The 16,212-nt window shown below is 45.8% G+C and overlaps 1 protein-coding gene across 2 annotated transcripts in view; it reads right to left on the bottom strand.

Annotated features, from left to right (window-relative positions):
- Slc41a2 (solute carrier family 41 member 2) overlaps positions 1-15,587 on the bottom strand; it is a 124,318-nt gene extending 108,731 nt beyond the window's left edge. The window contains exon 1 of one of the 2 annotated variants that reach the window (XM_036169912.1): positions 15,319-15,587. The gene's annotated coding sequence lies outside the window, so the exon portion shown is untranslated. Of the gene's footprint in view, positions 1-14,855; positions 15,103-15,318 lie in introns of those variants that run through there. The other variant, XM_036169910.1, reaches the window with a different exon arrangement.
- Between the last annotated feature and the right edge of the window lie 625 nt (positions 15,588-16,212).

The following is a 16,212-nucleotide window of genomic DNA, read 5'->3' as shown; positions in this document are numbered from 1 at the left end:
GTTAGGCTCACAACTAGAAGTATAAAAAAATAAACATACTTGGAACTTGGAACACAGATACACCAAAAACTTGTTGAAGGCTGAGGATGTGCACCTGTGGTCTGTGCCTCTGGTGGATAGAGGCCAGAATTCAAGGCCATCATGTGTAAAATAGCAAGATCCCCCTCTTAAAGGGTGGCAGAGGGCAATGATGGATACACCTGCAATCCCAGTACCAGGGGAAGGGAGGGGGGTACCAATTCAAGCCTAAACCAAGTTGCTTAATAAAACCCATCTCAAAAAAATAAAATAAAATAAAATCACCAGATCGACTAACATGCAATCAATTCTTAAATCACCTCATATTTACTAAGAAAATGTTGACAGAATAAATACACATGTGTCCACAGAATGAGAAGGACCACGTAAACATAGTACTCCACCAAGTACCCTTTGCTAGGTCATATCTAGACCCTGTCAAAACAACCAGCTGAAATGTGAAAACTCATCTAAACATAATTATGCATAAGCAGATCTCTGTGAGTTCAAGGCCAGCGTGATCTACAAAGTGAGTTCCAGGACAGCTGGGACTACATAGAGAGATCCTGTCACAAAATGGAGAGGGCTGGAGAGATGGCCTAGTAGTTAAGAACAGTGGCTACTCTTCCAGAGGACCAGGGTTCAATTCCCAGCACCCATATGACAGCTCCCAACTGTCTATTAACTTTAGTTGCAGGGGATAAGACACCCTCACAGACATACAAGCAAAACACCAATGCAATCAAAACAAAACTGTAAGTCACTTTTTTAAAAGGCAAAAGAAAAAGAGAGGCAAGCAATCACGAGCAGAAGGCATGCAGCTAACTGACACAGGCTTGCAAGGGCAGCAAAGGTAGATCACAGAACTGTTTGGAGTTGAAAAACTGCTTTTAAACAACCACACTTCTACTGGGTGCTGTCTTAAATATTCTTGCATGTAGTCTGTAAAAACTGCCAAAATACACTCTCTTGCCACTGACATGTAAAGTTCATTAATTACTTGCAGTTTCGGAGAATATTACACCACTTAGCACCCCATAAAAAGTCACGGTAAACTTTATTCAGAAACTATACACAAGGTATTGCTACTGAAGCCTGGGGGAGGGGGGTGCATTTTGTTCTGTTTTTAGATTTCTTTCTTTCTCTCTTTTTTCTTCCTTCCTTCCTTTTTTTAAAAATGTGTATGTGTGTCTGTGTGAGTGTATGCTTTGGATGTGTGGGTGCCACAGAGACCAGAAGAGCTGGAATAAGAAGCAGCTGAGAGCCATCCAATGTGGGTTCTGGGAACCAAACTCTGGTCTTTTGGGGGGAACATTCACTCTTAATGACTGAGCCCTCTGCAGCCTAGACTGCTGTTTCTTTGAGATGAGGTCTCACTATCTAGCTCTGGCTAGCCTTGAACTCAGAAATTTGCCTTGTGAGTGCTGGGATTAAAGAAATGCAACAGTAAGCCTATGGTTGGCCTGTTTTTTTTTTTGAGACAAGATCTCATATAGCCCAGGTAGGCCTTAAAAATCTCCAAGGATGCCTTTGAACCTCTGGTCCCCCCTCCTCTACTTCCTAAGTGTTAGAATGGAAGATGTGACACCACATCTTGCTGAAAACTGGATTGTTTTGCTTTTCTCTAATGAAAGTCAAAACATCTGTTTTTAACTTCATAGAAAGAAACTTCCGGTCACACCTGAAGCTCCAAGTCACCATCAACTTACTCATCTAATACATTCCTACTTCTATTTTTTGCTACTACTGATTCTATACTTCTACCTTTTTTGTTGTTTGCCTGTTTCTCGAGACGGTCTCTCTCAAGTTCTTTGACAAGCTGTGGTATAAAAACAAATCAACAGCCTGGGAGGCAAGAGATCAGTCATCTCCTCAACACTTCCTCCAGTGAACGGTGTGATCTTGATCTAGAGGACAGCTCTGACCAGCCATTTCTCCTGCCCTTTCTAAAAGGATATCCCATGGTCATCCCTCACTCCTCAGATCAACTCTTGAGTCCGGTCTCAGATAATCCATGTAGCCTTGAACTTGTTAAGCAGACAAGGATAACTTTGAACTCTTGATCTTCCTACTTCTACCTCCCAAGTGTTGAGACTACAGGCATGCCCCACAGTGTCTGGCCTTCCTCCTTGAATCCTGTTAGCTACACCACTCCCTTCACACTGAGTGCAAAACTAAAAGCATGCAACCTTCATTAAATCTAGTCCCTCCGTTTCCTTTCCAGCCCCCCATCTTCAGCCCCTGGTTGTTTCATTAGCTTCTTGCCACAGGGTCTCACCATAGAGCCTAGGCTGGCCTCAAACTCACAATCCCCCTGCCTGCCTCGGCCTGCAGAGTGCTGAGATCACAAGTGTGTGGCACCATGCCCAACTTAATTGCTTATTTCCAATAATTAGCTATAACAGAAATTACTATAAAAATAATATAAATCACATTTCCTCAGTTTCCCCAGCTCTTCCCACCCAACCCCCTTTAATGTTCAATTTTTTTTTTTTTAATGCAAACCCACTTCTGAAACCAACTTAAAACCTGTATTTGACTCACTGTATAATCAAACTGAAAGGTAAAATAAAACCTTCCAGAATGGCCAGATACAGAAAAGATGCCAACAGGTCAAAGTTCAGAATGGATAAAGAGAGAGAGAGAAAGAGAGATATCAAGAAAGCACAAAGCCAACATAACAAAGTTTAAAAGAGAAACAAAAGAAAGATTTCTTGTTCCATGTAGTTTTCACTTTTATTCTCTATTTTAAGATTTAAAATGTCCCATAGAGAGTCATATACACATGTGTGAAAGTGTCATGACAATTCCAGTATTCTGTAGGTTAGCTGAAAAAAATGATACAAAGTCTGATCCCTTCACAGTCCAAATGTCTGCTCAGCACTTGTAGTCTCCCGAAAGCCTGTTCTCATTTTCTGTCCTGAACAAGCAGGACTCCCGCAGGATTGAGCCCAGCACTGGAGTACCACCTCCTTAGGTGGAGAGATGAGTGACACAGGACGGCTCCCACACTGAGGCAGGTCTAACTCATACCACGACCATCACCTTCCCAAGCCGGGACACCTTCACAGTGGCACCTTGAGGGGGGAATGAGACCAGACCTCACACCCGGAAGCTATGCGTTCCCTGTCAGTTCAGGTGCTCACTAGGAACTTCTACACACTGATTAGGCCAATTAGAGGGACCGGGTGTCTGGTTACTCAATTATCTTGGCATCAAATTGAAATAACGACCTGGCGTTTCCTATCTTTACTCTGGCAATCAAATCTGTCCTCTACCTTTGGTCAAGGCTAAGCATTTCTTAGTTGACTATCAGTTGAAAACTGATTTAAAAAATAATAATAATAATAAAACAAGCCAAACAAAACAAGGCACCCTTGGAGAAAGGTTTCCAGCACAACTCCCAAGCAGGAGGAGCTCTCAACATCAGGGAAGGGGAGGGGCTCATGGGTCCTCCCCTTACTGGTGAACTACTGTGGGCTGGTTGCCTCTGGGAGGAGGAGCCACTGCCTTAAATTGTGTACCACTGCTGTGGGAACTTGCCCCACCTCAGCTCCCCTGGATATTTATTTCCAATCCCATGGCCACACAGCCTCACCTGGACAAACCCTGAGAGCCACAGACAAAACAAACAAAAAGACAGACAAGACGGCAGGAGAGGGGGAGGGGGAGAGCGCCCTCACCATGCATTATGTACACGTATGAAACTATCCAAGAACATACTCAAAAACCTACTCCCTAAGTCGACAGCACAGCATTCTTTATTTTATTTTTTTCTTTTTGGTCACACAGATTATCTGCAAGGTAAATAAAGAGTTACAGAAAAAGGAAACTATTGTGGGAATGAACTCTCCAGAAACAATCATCCTTGGCACACTGTTCTCAGGTCCAGAGATGGTAGAAATGAGAGCAGACCCAGGGGAACACTGGCCAGTCTTTATCAGAACCTCTTCGTAAGCTAGGTGGGAGGTACCTTGCTGACTAGGAACTGCCCTGCTGAGCCAAGCATTGGTCATAAGCCTGAGTCAGGCTTGAGCTGGCTCAAGTCGGAAGTGTGAGCCAGGAGGATCACAAGTTTGCGGGTAGCCCAGGCTGTGTAGGAGTTCTGGTCATTTTGTGATACATGGTCAGATGTATCTCAAAAACAAAAGGGGGATGTAATGCTTGCCTAGCATGTCCTGGGTTCAAACCCTGCCTAAAATACAAACAAAAAAACCTGGGGGAAGCCGGGCAGTGATGGCGCACGCCTTTAATTCCAGCACTCGGCAGAGACCCTGTCTCAAAAAAACCAAACCAAACAAAAAACCCCGGGGTGGGGGAGTACATACATCCCCTGAACAGTGTTAGCTGTTAAGGAAGCATGGCAGTCTTTTAGGTTGTTTAACCTGTGTGGGGGATGTGGGTTGGACCCAGGAGAACATGCACACGCTCTACCACTAAGTTACACTGGATGGAAGCAGGGTGCTCTAAAAGGAAACATCACTAATGTAGGAGGGTTACAGAACAGAGATCTCTAACTTATTTTTTTGAAATAATTTTAAAAATTACTATAAAAATGCTTTAAGACGAGGTCCTGCTATATAGTTCAGGCTATCCTGGAATTTGCCCAGGCTGGACTCTTGCTATATATTCATAACTTACACTTGGGAAATTGAGTCACAAGGGGTCTAAATAGTATTTCCACAGTTATGAAGTTAGTAAGATGGATGGCCAGGGCTTTCTGACTTGGCAGCGGGTGACATGGAAGCCACTGTGGTGTTCCAGATGATCCTATAGCCAGCACATAGATAGGCCAAGGGTACAAAGAGTCCGCTCTGGTTCACAGGTGAACTCACTTGGTATTATCGTCTACTAAGTAATAAGTGAAAAGTGTTTCTGACAACTGATACGCATGCCACAGCTGTCTTGTTTCTACGTGTCACGTGAAACAGATGAAGCACCTACTCCCTGCACCCGTTTACTCAGTTCTGTGACAGTCTACGACGAGCTCTTGATACAAAATTCCATGTACTACCCAGGACTTGACAAATGTGCCCACCAGACAGACTGAAAGCTTTAAAGGATTCAGAGAAATTGGGGTGTGGGGAGGACAAACAGGAGAAGGGGGATACAATGGCAAACAGAAAGCCACACTCAGAAGGACAAACAGGAGAAGGGGGATACAATGGTGGACAGACAGAAAGCCACACACAGAAGGACAAACAGAAGGGGGATACAATGGTGGACAGACAGAAATCCAGACTCAGAAGGACAAACAGAAGAAGGGGGATACAATGGCAGACAGACAGAAAACCAGACTCAGAAGGACAAACAGGAGAAGGGGGATACAATGGTGGACAGACAGAAAGCCACACACAGAAGGACAAACAGGAGAAGGGGGATACAATGGCAGACAGACAGAAAGCCACACACAGAAGGACAAACAGGAGAAGGGGATACAATGGCAGACAGACAGAAAACCAGACTCAGAGGTTGAAGTCACACACTCACATGACCAAACATGGGCGTGGTCATCCCCAGAAGACCTGGAATTCCTAGCCAGAAGGAAAGCCCAGAGCCATCTAAGAGCTCAAAGCGTTTACCCCTGGGGGAAGAGCCAGGGAGCTGGTGAAATCCCTTCAAAGGGCCAGCACATTTTAATGAATCATTTCCCTAGAGCTGACTCTCTTGACTAAATTACACTGCAATGAAATGAGCAAGTTTGTGCATAATACTTTCCAACGTCTGGAGTTACTCGGGGCTAATTACACAGTGCCAGTGCGATGGCTCAGTGGATAAAGGCGCTTGCCACCAGGCCTGAAGAACTGAATTCAACTGCCAAGACCCACATGGTATAAGGTGAGAACTGACTCCTGCAAGGTGTCCTCAGTCCTCCGCCTGTGCCAATGGGACACACCCAGCACACACCACACACACACACACACACACACACACACACACACACACACGTTGCACATGTGCAGAGAAGTATATTTTAGACACAGTTTCAGTTTAGTTCAGTGAGTATTATAAGGCCAAAGTTTGATTCTGACAGTCCCGTCTAAAATATATCTCTAATAAACTTACTACAAAACTAGCCAAGTTTCAATACCTCAAAAATCTACAGATAACAAGTTTGCACTGAAGTCTCTCTACTTCTCACGAAACTTTCAAAACTTCTTCCAAGTTATCAGAACCATATACCAAAGGACTCTTACCTTTATAGCTCTGTTTCTCGAGTGAATTCTGTGAAGTCACAGTAAGGTGACAGCGGAAACATTCTCTAGAAACAACTGACATCATCCAAATTCTTCCCCTCAGTTCTTCTGGCGTGTGGATGTCCTAATTTCACCAATTCTAAGAGCAAAACCTCTTCCCCTGACTGGTGACTGATACACTTTAACCATCTTATCCCTTTGTCCCCAGCATCTGTACAAAGCTGCCTTTGTTAGTATTCAGAATGCCTGTTCCTGTGGGCAACCTGTACCGTTCTTCCAGACTTCTCAGTAAAAACCAAGACTTACTGCCTTAACTATTGTTCCCTGTTGCTGCTGCTGTTTTGAGACAGGGTTGGGAGTGTATCAGGTTGGCCTGGAACCACTATGTAGTTGACATGATCTTGAACTCCTGATCTTCCTGCTTCCAAAGACTGAGCCTGCCAGAGAGCTCACCATACCCAGCACCTTCCCATCCTCCCCACCACTGTTTTACGGTAAGAGAAAACTTTGGGTTGATTATCTTTTAATGGAGTGAATTTAGTTTTACCCTAGCATTTCAACTGAGAAAACATTCTTATAAAACCATTTTGTTAAAGGCAGTATAACTAGAAACCTCAAAGCCATTCCTGCTACTGGAAAATATTCCCCTTCTCTCTTTTGTTGCTGTTTGTTTGTTTGAGATGCATCTTAGTATGTAGTCCAGGCTAGCCTGGAACTTCCTGTGAAGACAAGGCCAACCTGGAGTTTGGAGCAATTCTACTTCCTCTGCCTTCTGTGCCAGAACTACAGTCTGGGACACCACATTTCAGTCCCACTGTTGTAGTTAGTTTGACATTTATTTGTGTGTGTGTGTGTGTGTGTGTGTGTGTGTGTGTGTGTGTGTGTACATAGGTGTACATATGTGTAGTCTGTGAATGTGTGTGTATCACATCATGAGTGTGGAGGTCAGGGAACTCCTTTCAAGGGGTTGGTTCTCTCTCGCCACTCTAGGGGTTCTGGGGTCACACCCAGGTTGTCAGGCTTGGAGGCAAGAGCCTGCAACTGCTGAGATACCCGTCCCCTTTGTTTTGTTTTCTTTTTTGATAAGGTCTCACTCTGAAGCTGCCCACAAACTCATGACAAGCCTCATGCCTCAATTTCTCCACATGCTAGAGTCACAGAAATGAGCCACCACACTAGGAGCACAATGCATATTTCAAATATTAGGGTAACAAATGTCTAACTTGAAATTCAGTGAACATGAGCTTAGTCCTACTACTCACCAGGCATTATGCTGGTTACAAAGGTGTTTAGTCCTACTACGCACCAGGTATTATGCTGGTTACAAACGTGTGTTTAGTCCTACTATGCACAAGGTAATATGCTGGTTACCAGACGTGATGTGAAAAGGCCGAAGCAGGATCTGCTCTCAGATCTTTCCATCTTGGAGCCAAGAAAGGAAGGCAAACAAGGAACTTTATGAAATGGGAGGTCCTACTGACAAAAACAATGGGAAGAGTCTTTGGATTGGAATGAGATTCTGGAAATACCTGTATCACTAGCCAGAAATCTGAAGTTCATGAGTGAGTTGAGAAAGACAAAGAAACTAAAGAGATCTTCAGAAGATAGTAATCTCATCAACTAGGTCCTGACTAGACTCAATGGCATCTTATTTCCTCTAAGATAAACCCAAATTCCTTAAGAAGGCTAATTAAACCTGATAACAGCCCTAACCCTTAGAGTCTAGCAGTATCTATGTACAACATATTCTTCTTTCTTTCTTTCTTTCTTTCTTTCTTTCTTTCTTTCTTTCTTTCTTTCTCTCTTTCTCTCTTTCTTTCTCTTCTCTTTTTTTCAGAAACAAGGGTTCTGTGTGTAACAGTCTTAGCTGTCCTGGAACTCTACCAGGCTGGCCTGAAACTCACTGAGATCCGCCTGCCTCTGCTTCCGGAGTGCTGGGATTACAGGTGTGCACCACCACCGCCCAGCTATACAACATATTTTTGTTTTCTGTTTTATTTGCTGTCTGAGATGGAGTCTCAGCGCAGCCCTGGCTGGCCTAGAACTTGCTAATAGAGCTTGCTGGCCTCAAACTCACAGAGGTCTGAGCCTGCCTGCACCTCCTTTCCACCCAACTCCTATCACTTAAGCTCAGGAAAGCCCGGGTTTTCCTTCCTGGAGTTTTTCAGGTACTACAATTTCATCTGAGTAAGTAAATTTGACTCAGAGCTGGGGAAAGAGAACTCATTTGTTATACAAGCACAAGGACCTGAGGTGGAATCCCCAGCACCCATGACAAAAAGCCAGATGTGGCCACACACCCCCAGGATGGTGACAGGATGATTGCTGGGGCTTGCTACCTGTCAGCAGATGTCTAGGTTCAATGAGAGACCCTCATTCAAAGAATATTAGGCAAAGAGTAACCGAGCAAGACACCTGTTGTACAACCGCACAGGCATATGCTCACACCACGTGCACATAGACACCAAAAATTAAAAAAAAATTAAAAAAACAAAAAAGGAAAAGAAACCAAGTGTGGGTTTAAGCTTAGTTCTCCAGTCTGGCTTTATCAGAAGTGAATCTGAGAATATTCTACCAGTATTTTAAGTCTAATCTCTATTGTTCTCTCTAGATGTGATGGTAAACTCGGGAAACTTATGGCTCAGCCTCCAGAGCAGCTGGAACTATAGGAATCCCCACTGTACTCTGCTTGATCTCAACTACTACTACTACTACTACTACTTTGTCTCCTCCTCCTCCTCCTCCTTCTCCTCCTCCTCCTCCTCCTCCTCCTCCTTTTTTTGAGCTGAGGATCGAACCCAGGGCCTTGCACTTGCTAGGCAAGCACTCTATCACTGAGCTAAATCCCCAACCCTTATGATCTCAACTTCTCCTGCAAGCTGGGCAAGCATGCTGTCATGGCATTGTACCCCCAGGCCTGATCTTAATCTTACTAGGTTCTGGAGGGGGAGGTAATTAGCATATTGGAAAAACTCCGACATGAACAACAGTAACCCCAGAGTTACTACTGGGCCTTAGGAGAGGCCATCATGGAGAAGCAAGGGGAGACAAAGGACTGGGTCCCGTGCAGCAACACACACCTTTAGTCCTGGCACTAGGAGGCAGAAGCAAGTGGATTCCTGAGTTTGAGGTCAGCATGGTTTACACAGTAAGTTCCAGGCCAGCAAGGGTTATGGTGAGAAGAAGTCTCAAAAAGAAGTCTCTTTTTTGTGGCATCTCCTAGGCAGTCAGTCATGTCCAGATGAAGATTCCTGTCTCCTTCCCAGCCATGGGCTGTTAGAAACCCACTGAGGGGATGGGAGAGATGGCTCAGAGGTTAAGAGCACTGGCTGCTCTTCCAGAGGACCTGGGTTCAATTCCCAGCACCCACATGGAAGCTCCCAGCTGTCTGTAACTCCAGTTCCAGCAGATCCAGCATCCTCACATAGACATACATGCAGGCAAAAAACACCAGTAAAAATAAAATAAAAATTAAAAAAAAAAAAAAAAGAAACCCACTGAGGTGGACAAGGAAATGCAAATATTGTACATTTTATGAGAGAAGCGCAAGGCCACAGAGGTAGCTGCTGATTGCTGGGTGAAGAGGTTAGGGTTATGTGGTCGGAATCAGTGGCGGGGATGACAAACGAAGTTTTCCCATGGAACAAGGTGTCTTGGCCCATGGCAGAGTGTGCCTGCTGTTCAGTGAGGGGCACTCTTGTTATAGACCAAAGAGAAATGGCAAGAGGAAGCTCCAATGTGTTCAAGGATGCATTGTGGATGCAGTCTGAGTGTTTTCAACTTGGTTGTTGCAAGATCAGAAAAACACTCTCGGACTCTCGCCTCGGTGGTTGGAGCTCCAAAGAGCTAGCAAGGTCCCAAAGCTTTTCAGCCTCTCTGAAGATGATGCCTGCCAATATGTTGTCAGAGAGCCCTTAAACAAAGAAGGGAAGAAGCCCAGGACCAAAGCACCAAAGATTCAGAGTCCTGTTACTTCTGGTATCCTGTACCACAAACGCTGACATGTTGTTCTGGAGAAACAATACACTAAGAAAAACAAGGAGGAGTCTGCAGGATATGCTAAACTCATGATGGCCAAGATAATGAAGGACAGCCAGGCAGTCGTGGCTCACGCCTTTAATCCCAGCACTTGGGAGGCAGAGGCAGGTGGATCTCTGTGAGTTCGAGGCCAGCCTGGGCTACAGAGGGAGTTCCAGGACAGCCAGGGCGACACAGAGAAACCCTGTATTGGAAAAAGAAAAAAAAAAGACAAGAGACAGAGAGAAAGAGAGAGAGAGAGAGAGAGAGAGGAGAGAATGAATATGAACGAAGGAAGCCAAACACCAGGAACAGATTACCAAGAGACATAGGCTATCCTCACTGGGAACTTCTACTTCTAACTCTGAGTCCAGTAAAAATAAGTCCTTAAGAATACACATTAAAGCCAGGCAGTAGTGGTGCACGCCTTTAGTCCCAGCACTTGGGAGGCAGAGGCAGGCGGATCTCTGTGAGTTCTAGGCCAGCCTGGTCTACAAAGCGAGATCCAGGAAAGGGGCAAAGCTACACAGAGAAACCCTGTCTCGAAAAACAAACAACAAACAAACAAAAAAGAGTAGCAAATAATGACCAGAACTTGGGAAAAAAGAATGAGAACTGAACTAAGGGAAGAAGGTTTTCCCACTTTTCCTACTCAGACATTTTTTTGGAGCGAAATCTCTGTACGTACTACAGCCGTACTTTCTAATTACTTCTTGTTCCTGCTTTTCTCTTCATCATCTGAACCACACTTTCTGAAATATATCAAGTTTTGCCTAAAACTCTAGAACATGCTTTCTGTAATTTTAATTTTCTTATTTATTTTTTGTATCATTTTTGAGACAGGGTCTCTCTACACAGCCCTGGCTATCCTTGAACTCACTATATAGGCCAGGCTGACCTCAAATTCAGAGCGATCCTCCTGCCTCTGCTTCCCAAGCCTGGCTAAAACAGTCTTCAATACTTACCTGTCCTGTCCTTCCTTAACACAAAGTTCCTATATCCTTAGTAGCTGATCATGAAGTAAGGAATATGACTAAATCTACCCACATTAAAATTAAAATAGATGGGGCTGGAGAGATGGCTCAGTGGTTAATGACTCTTCCCAAGGACCCACATGGCAGCTCACAACCACTAGGGTTTCCATTGCTACAGGCACCAGGCACACATGTGATGCAAACATACATGCATAAAAATAATTTAAAAATCATGGGGCGGTGGTGGCGCATACCTTTAATCCGACCTAGCACTTGGGAAGCAGAGGCAGGTGGATCTCAGTCAGTTTGAGGCCAGCCTAGTCTACAAAGTCAGTTCCAGGACAGCCAGAACTGTTACACAGTGAAACCCTGTCTCTAAATAGCAAAGCAAACTAACAACCAAAAAATTTAAAAATCAAAATAGAGTTAGACAGTTCTAGCCACTCCCATATGTATACCTATAGACACATACATACATTATACATGTCCACAGAGATTATCTATGTTCATTTCTATGCATTTTAAAGGTAAACTTAACTACAGTAATTTCACAGAGCAGTCCACTACATATATCAGGCAAGTCAACTCAGATCATCATTTCTCAGGGATTGAGGTATGAATGGTGGTACATTTAATCCCAGCACTAGGAAGACAAAGGCAAGTGAATCTGGGAGTTCATGGCCAGCCTGGTCAACAAAGTGAGTTCCAGGACAGCCACCCTTTCTCAAAAACAAAAAAAACCCAGAGATCAATTCCCCCAAACCCATCAGTTTGCATGGCCACCTACTTGCAGGCACTTTTGTTTGCGGCGGGGGGGGGGGTGGGGGTGTGTAATTTCTTTGTTTGTAACAGGGTTTCACAAGGCAGCCCTGGCTCACCGTAAACTCACAAGAGATCCAGTGCTGAAATCACAGGCATGTACCGCCATGCCCAGTTTACAGAGAACTGTTCTCAACAATCGGTATTAAGACTGCAGGGAGCTGAGGAGAAGCATCTATTGGGCATGCGGGGGACAATCAATAACAGACCGATGTTTATACTTTCAGTGTTAAATTCACAGGTAGATCAAAGCAAAAGCACACTGAGGTTACACAGTGGCGTCGTCAGCTGATTTCTAATAAAGGCTGTGAGGTATAAGCACAGTTAAAGATTACGTGCTTTATAGGTTACAGATGAAGAGCAGGATTAGGCCATCCCTCCCATCCTTTTCACCCCTAGCTCTCCATTGTTTCTCCTGAGAAATCTTTAACCTCCTTTTCTAGGAAGCTCCTGAAATTGTATAGCATATGTTTCAACAGTAACAGATTCCTTGCATGACCAAACTATTCAGTTTCCTGAGTCTTCCACATGTCTTACAAATTTCATCTTTAGCAAAGAGTCTTGCCAAGCCAGTTTAATTAGAACATCCTCCCCAGGTATGTGATGGAGGTAGGTCCTCATCCTTCACCATGGTGTCCCAGAGCCCAGGATTGTCTTTGGCAGGAATCATCATCCTAAGATGACTTACCCAGAATCCCCCTCACTGGGGATGCTTCCTCTTATATATCTCTATCCACAGCCCCTGCCCCTGCTCTTCACCTATAAATTCCTGCTTAGCCATAGCTCACTCAGAGTTAAACTCAATCTGTCTCCCCAGTGCCATGCCCATTGTCACAGCCCGTATATTGCTACAATGGTCTTGAATACAGTTATTCTTCACCATTCAGCAAGTTTCATTATTTTTTTTTTCTTTAGCAGCAGTGAGATCAAGAACTTGATCAACTTGAGTTCTGAGAAATGTCATCCCTTCTAGTTTTGAAAGAAAGACCTAAGGGTGGGTTTGTACACACTCTGCAGTCAACAGTGCAGAAAGCAAAGCAGCAGTCATTCATTTCCAGGTGGCTTTCAACCTTAGCATCGGCAAAATATTTTCACCTGCAATCCCGGCACTTGTGAAGCAGAGGCAGGGGGATTGCGGCAAGTTGAAGGCCAGCCTGGTCTACACAGTGAATCCCAGGCCAGCCAGGGCTAGAGTGAGAGACTTTACCTCCAAAAGCAAGCAAACTATCTTGCATCCACACATCATAACTGCAATAGAGCTACACAAACTGAAGCAGGGAAAAAGACCTTTCACTTTGCTGAGACACATGTGAAATTTTGTTCGGGTAATTTGTTCAACATCCACCATAAATTACTTGTAGTTAATGATAAGTTGGACTTGTTCAAGCTAACACAGGATACAGGAAAACAGTAACGTAAGTCTCATCAAGACCCAGTCAGTACCAGACCTCCTGTGGCTTTTCTCAAGAAAGCCAAAAAATTCTGGAAATAAAAAAGGACAATAATGCCCAAGAATTACCAGGTAAAGGGTGTTCTGAAAGATTTAAACACCACTTAGTCATTTTTTGGCCAAGTTTGACTTGCATCTATCCAAAATCTAGACTTTTTTCCTATGCATGAGTCATACAACTCAACAACAACAACAAAAAAAAAGAGCAGAAGAGAGGCAAAAGATCTCACTAGACGTCTCTCCAGAACAGACACACAATTGGCCAATAAGCATGGGAAAGACTGCTTTAATCCTTGGTCAGAAATGCAAATTAAAACCACAAAGAGATACCAAGTCACACCCACTAGAGTGGCTGAAAACCAGTGAAAACTGACAAACAAGCCCTGGTGATTTGAGGAAATTGCAACCCTCGTGCACTGTTTGGTGGGAGGACAAAATTCAGCAACAACTTTGATTAAAGCCTCAAAGTTTCTCAAAAAAGTTAAGCACTGAGCAATTCCATGCCCAGGTTTGCGTTCAGGGGCACTGAAAACACACATCCACAAATGTTGTAGCAGCATTAATTACATCCAATGGCTAAAAGGTGAAAACAATGCAATTTCATGAACTAGCGAAGGATGTGATAGTGACCACATCCAAACAGACATTCAGCTTCAAGAAAGTACAGAACAGACACACACTTGCTACAACATGAATGAGCTTTGAAAACATTAGGGGGTGTAAAGGAAGCCAGAAAAAAAGACACACACACACAGTAGGTGGGTGTGGCAAAAGCCTGTCATCTCACCACTTGGGAAGTTGAGGCAAGAGGATGGCAAATTCAGATTAGTCTGAACTATACTGCAGAACTGCTCACCTAAGGGAAGAGCCAAAATCTTGTCTTTAAATGGAGGAGGCAGGGAACCACAAATACTGTTAGATTTCATTAGTGTCCACTAAGGGCAAATGCATAGGAACAGAAAGATTAGTGGTTGTCAATGGGTTGGCACAGTGAGGGGATGGGTAGCAACTAACAGGTACGGGGTTTCTTTTGGAGATTACGGGAAAAAAAGCTAGATAGTGGTGACAGTTGCAAAACTAGATGAATATATGAAAAGCCACATTTTGGAGGGATAAGTAGCACATACGCCACCTGATGTATCAGTGGATCAAATGTCCATTTACAAAAAGAGGGCACAGGTGTAACATACCTAAGCATATAATATGTAAGTAACACATCCGAACATGCCAGCTCTCCCCATAAATGGACACGGAGGCTTCTTAAATTGTGACATATTGTACACTCATATAGCCAAGAACTGGGTGGCGACGCCACTGAGCCCCGAAGCGGGCTCCAGGGGTGAGCGCAGCCCGCCTCCCAGCATCTGCATCCGAGCTCACCTTCCTCCATCCCTCGGTGTGCGCCCCTGGTTACGGTGGCCTCCGGAGCTAGTGGGGCGCGGAGCCCGAGGGCAGCCGCGGGCAGGGCTGGGCAGAGTCGGGGCGGTCTCGGATCCCGCCGGCCTCGGCTCCAGCGCCCTAGCCACGCCGGAGCCGCCGAGCCCCAGCGCGGCGACACCCCGGGAGTGGGTGAGCCCGGCCCAGCCCCGCGGGCCCGCCGCTGACAGCCGCCCGGTGCCCGCGGCCACTCGCGCGCCCCGCCCCGCCCCGCGCACGCGCGCAGCCGGCCGAGCCCGCCGAACGCCGCTGATGTGGCCGCCCGGCGGCTACCCGGATCCACGGCCGCGCCCCGGCAAGCCGCCCGCTCGCCCGCCCGCCGGCTCAGGTTCCCGCGGGCAGCGTTAGCTCAGGCTGCCCCGCGCATCCTCCGGACCGCCTCCCAGCCCGCGCATCCTCGGCTCACCGCTCCGTCAGCCCCTGGCCTCGCCGGGGTCCGGCTCGTGTTCCTTACCGACCGGAATTCAACCGAGGACGTGGGAGTCGTTGCGCGCTTCTCGGAGGCCAAAGGACGGGGAGGAGACGTGCGGGCCGCGCGTCACGCCCTCCTGGCGCCTGGCAGGGTCAGAGCCAAGTGCACGGGCGCTGCCCAGCGAGCCTTTCAGTTTGCCCACGCTCGAGTTTGGTAGTCAAGGTAGGCTTGAGCCGGAATCTGCCAAGGAAAGCCGGGAGCTGCTTTGATGACTGATTGCTAGGCACCTATTATATGCGATTCAGCTTGTGGGGCTCTTGCCACCGCCACCCTACTCCACCCCACCCTACCCCACCCACAAAGGTGTGAGCCCTAGGGCACCGACTCCAGGGGAAAGCTGCTCAGTTTTATCCTGAAGCGACTCTATGGCCTCAGACCAAAGCTTTCACGGGACTGGGACAACGGTGATTTAGCGGCTTTTGAGGTAGACACTGTCCTGTTTATCCTTGTTTTTCTTCTGTGTTACAGTCAAACCTTGAACTTAACTTTGACCCCTAAGGGAGCTGCTAAATGATTCTTGGCCATCTGCCGTCTCTCTCTCTCTCTCTCTCTCTCTCTCTCTCTCTCTCTCTCTCTCTCACTCACACACACACACACACACACACACACACACACACACACACACTCAGGCTGGGTATTGTGGCACCCGTCTTTAATCCCAAAGGCAGGTAGTTCTCATTGAGTCCGAGACCAACCTTCACTGCTGAGCAGGTTCCAGGAAAAGCCAAGGTTACATAGTGAAACCTCGTGTTAGAAAAACCAAAAAACAAAAAAAGCCGGGCGGTGGTGGCGCACACCTATAATCCCAGCACTCGGGAGGCAGAGGCA

Source organism: Onychomys torridus, chromosome 20 (assembly GCF_903995425.1).
Source record: "Onychomys torridus chromosome 20, mOncTor1.1, whole genome shotgun sequence".
Classification (NCBI taxonomy): Eukaryota; Metazoa; Chordata; class Mammalia; order Rodentia; family Cricetidae; genus Onychomys; species Onychomys torridus.
The sequence above is the reverse complement of the archived record's forward strand: the minus strand, read 5'-3'. Positions and strand labels throughout refer to the sequence as shown.